Source organism: Mustela erminea, chromosome 10 (genome assembly GCF_009829155.1).
Source record: "Mustela erminea isolate mMusErm1 chromosome 10, mMusErm1.Pri, whole genome shotgun sequence".
NCBI classification, from domain to species: domain Eukaryota; kingdom Metazoa; phylum Chordata; class Mammalia; order Carnivora; family Mustelidae; genus Mustela; species Mustela erminea.
In genome coordinates this window covers 25173088-25177617 of record NC_045623.1, presented here as the reverse complement: position 1 = coordinate 25177617, position 4530 = coordinate 25173088, and positions in this window count along the sequence as shown.

Below are 4530 nucleotides of genomic sequence, written 5' to 3'. Positions count from 1 at the left end.
ATTTCTGTGTAGATTTTTGAGGGTCCTCTGTAGCTCTCTTCTAAGACCCTACCCCTCAAATCCCAGTCACCATGGTAACTCCAAACACCAGCCTGTTTCCTCTGATAGCAACACTGCTGTTTTCAGCTTGGGCTCTATACCCCCACAGAGGGGTTTAGAAATTGCACTTGGGGAGAAATCAGGGTGAATACAGGATGTAACTCATGTGTTTTCCTTAGCTCAGAGACCTTAACCTTGCATTGGTTGCTGCCCATTTCCTTCAAATCATTGTTTTATATATTTTTCCACATTGATATACATTTTGGTGGGAGGAAAACTCTGATACAGACTAATTAATCATGCCAAAACTTAAAGTCAGGCATAAAGTTCTTACATACAGAGTTAGGTCCTCGTGATTAATTCCAGCATTCTTTTATAGCCCCTTCTCTCCTCTCTTTCCATATCTTACTAATGATAATATAATAAAAGCATATTTCCAGGGGGACCTCAGTGCCTCAGTTGATTAAGCATCTGACTCTTGATTTCTGCTCAGTTCATGATCTCAGGCTCCTGGGATCAATGTGAACATGGATACCTGCTCCATGTTCAGCAGGTATCTGCTTTTCTCCCTCTCTCTCTCTACCCTACCCTCCCTCAAATGAATAAAGTAATATATTTTTTTTAAAGGCATAATCAGAGGAAGCAAGATGGTGGAGGATTAGCAGACTGAAACAGCATTAGGTCCCAGGAATTCAGCTAGATAGTTATCATATCATTCCAAACACCTACAGAATCAACAGGAGATAGAAGAGAAGAAGAGCAGCAATTCTAGGAACAGAAAATCGACTACTTTCTGGAAGGTCCCTTCTGATTTGAATAGTGTATATTTTTCTGGGGTCTTTGCCACCCTCTTATTATTTTATTCTCTCATTCATATATTCACATCTGAATAAAATGACAAGGTGGAAGAACTCGCCCCTCAAAAAAGAACAAGAGGCAATAAGTACCAACATCTAGGGACATAATCCATATGGACATTGGCAATATGTCAGAACTAGAGTTCAGAATAACAATTGTCAAGGTGCTAACTGGGCTCAAAAAAAGGCCTGGAAGATATTAGAAAAACCCTTTCTGGAGAAATAAAAGAACTAAAATCTAACCAAGTTGAAATAAAAAAAGCTTTTGATGAGGTGCAATAAAAAATGGAGGCTCTTACTGCTAGGATAAATGAGGCAGAAGAAAGAATTATTGATATAGAAGACCAAATGACAGAGAATAAAGAAGCTGAGCAAGAGAGACAAACAACTACTGAACCATGAAGGGAGAATGTGAGAGATAAGTGATACCATAAGATGAAACAATATTAGAATAATTGGAATCCCAGAAGAAGAAGAAAGAGGAGAGGGGCAGAAAGTATATTGGAGTAAATTATACTAGAGAATTTTCCTAATATGGAAAAGGGAACAAGCTTAAAAATCCAGGAGGCACAGAGAAACCCCCTCAAAATCAATAAAAATGGGTCCACACCCCATCATCAAGTAGTAAAACTTACAAGTCTTAGCAACAAAGAAAAGATTCTGAAAGCAGCTCTGGACAAGAAGTCTGCAACATACAATGGTAGAAATATTAGACTGGCAGCAGACTTAGCCACAGAGACCTGGCAGGCCAGAAAGAACTAGCATGATATACTAAGAGCACTAAGCGAGAAAAATATGCACCAAGAATACTCTATCTAGCTAGGCTGTCACTGAAAATAGAAGGAGAGATAAAAAGCTTCCAAGGACAAACAAAAATTAAAAGAATTTGCAAACACTAAACCAACCTGACAGGAAATACTGAAAGGGTCCTCTAAGTAAAGAGAGAGACTAAAAGTAACACACCAGAAAGGAACAGAAACAATATACAGTAATAGTCATCTTACAGGCAATATAATGGCACTAAATTCATATCTTTCAATAGTTACCCTGAATGTAAATGGGCTAAATGCCCCAATCAAAGACATAGGGTATCAGAATGGATAAAAAACAAAACCCATCAATATGCTGTCTACAAGAAACTCATTTTAGACCCAAAGACACCTTTAGATTTAAAGTGAGGGGGTGGAAAACAATTCACCATGCTAATTGATATCAAAAGAAAGCTGGGCTGGCAATCCTTGTATCAGATAAATTAGATTTTAAGCCGAAGACTATACTAAGAGATGAGGAAGGATGCCATATCATACATAAAGGGTCTGTCCAACAAGAAGATTTAACAATTTTAAATATCTATGCCCCTAACACAGGAGAAGCCACTTATATAAACCAGTTAATAACAAAAATCAAAGAAATACATCACAATAATACAATAATAGTAGGAGACTTTAACACCTCCCTCACTGAAATGGACAGATCATCTAAACAAAAGATCAACAAGGGAATAAAGGCCTTAAATGACAGATTGGACCAGATGGACATCACAGATATATTCAGAACATTCGATCCCAAAGCAACAGAATACACTTTCTTCTCTAGTGCACATGGAACATTCTCCAGAATAGATCACACCCAGGATAACAAATCAGGTCTCAACCAGTACCAAAAGATTGGGATCATTCCCTGCATATTTTCAGACCACAATGCTCTGAAGCTAGAACTCAATCACAAGAGGAAAAATGGAAAGAACTCAAATACATGGAGGTTAAAGAACATCTGACTAAAGAATAAATGGGTCAACCAGGAAATTAAAGAAGAATTGAAAAAATTCATGGAAACAAATGAAAATGAAAACACAATTGTTCAAAATCTTTGGGACACAGCAAAGCCAGTTCTAAGAGGAAAGTATATGGTGATACAAACCTTTCTGAAGAAACAAGAAAGGTCTCAAGTATACAACCTAACCCTACACCTAAAGGAGCTATAGAAAGAATATAAAAGAAAGCCTAAACCCAGCAAGAAAAGAGAAATAATAAAGATCAGACCAGAAATCAATGAAATAGAAACCAAAAGAACAATAGAACACATCAGTGAAATTAGGAGCTGGTTCTTTGGAAGAATTAATAAGATTGATAAACCTCTGGCCGGATTTATCAAAAAGAAAAGAGAAGGGACCCAAACAAATAAAATCATGAATGGAAGAGGAGAAATCACAACCAACACCAAAGAAATACGAACAATTATAAGAACGTATTATGAACAACTATATGCCAGCAAATCTGACAATCTGGAAGAAATGAATGCATTCCTAGAGACTTATAAATTACCAAAACTGAACCAGGAATATATAGAAAACCTGAACAGACCCACAACCAATAAGAAGTCTGAAGTGGTCATCAAAAATCTCCCAAGGACCAGGGCCAGACGGGTTCCCAGGGGAATTCTACCAAACATTAAAAGAAGAACTAATACCTATTCTCCTGAAACTATTCCAAAACTTAGAAATGGAAGGAAAACTTCCACACTCATTTTATGAGGCCAGCATTACCTTGATCCCAAAACCAGACAAAGATCCCATCAAAAGGGATAATTACAGACCAATATCCTTGTGAACCCGGATGCAAAAATTCTCACCAAAATAGATTAAAAGGATTATCCACCACGACCAAGTGGTATTTATTCCAGCTACAAGATTGGTTCAACATCCGCAAATCAATCAATGTGATATAATACATCGATAAAAGAAAGAATAAGAACCATATGATACTCTTAATAGATGCTAAAAAGCATTTGACAAAGTATAGCATCTTTCTTGATTCAAGATCAAACACAAATTTGATCAAAACTCTTCAAAGTATTGGGATAGAGGATACATACCTCAATATCATCAAACCCTGGGGTTTTTTTTTATGAAAAACCCACAGTGAATATCATTCTCAAAGGGGAAAAACTGAGAGCTTTTCCCGTAAGGTCAGGAACATGGCAGGGATGTCCACTATCACCACTGTTATTCAACATAGTACTAGATGTCCTAGCCTTAGCAATAAGACAACAAAAAGAAATAAAAGGCATCTGAATCGGCATCTGGTTTCACTTACTTAAGGAGCATAAGGAATAACATGGAAGACATTGGGAGATGGAGAGGAGAAGTGAGATGAGGGAAATTGGAGGGGGAGACAAACCATGAGAGACTGTGGACTCTGAGAAACAAGCTAAGGGTTTTGGAGGGGAGGAGGGTGAGGAGATGGGTGAGCCTGGTGGTGGGTATTATGGTGTGGTGCATAAATAATGAATTTTGGTGCACCGAAAAGAAATAAAATTAAATTTAAAAAAGAAAGAATAAAAAGGCATCTGAATTGGCAAAGGAGAAGTCAAACTCTCACTCTTTGCAGATGATATGATACTTTATGTGGAAAACCCAAAAGACTCCACTCAAAATCAGCTAGAACTCATACAGGAATCCAGCAAAGTGTCAGGATATAAAATAATGCACAGAAATAAGTTGCTTTTCTATACACCAACAGCAAGACAGAAGAAAGAGAAATTAAACTGTTGATCCCGTTTACAATTGCTCCCAAAACCATAAGATACCTAGGAATAAACCTAAACAAAGAGGGAAAGAATCTGTACTCAGAAA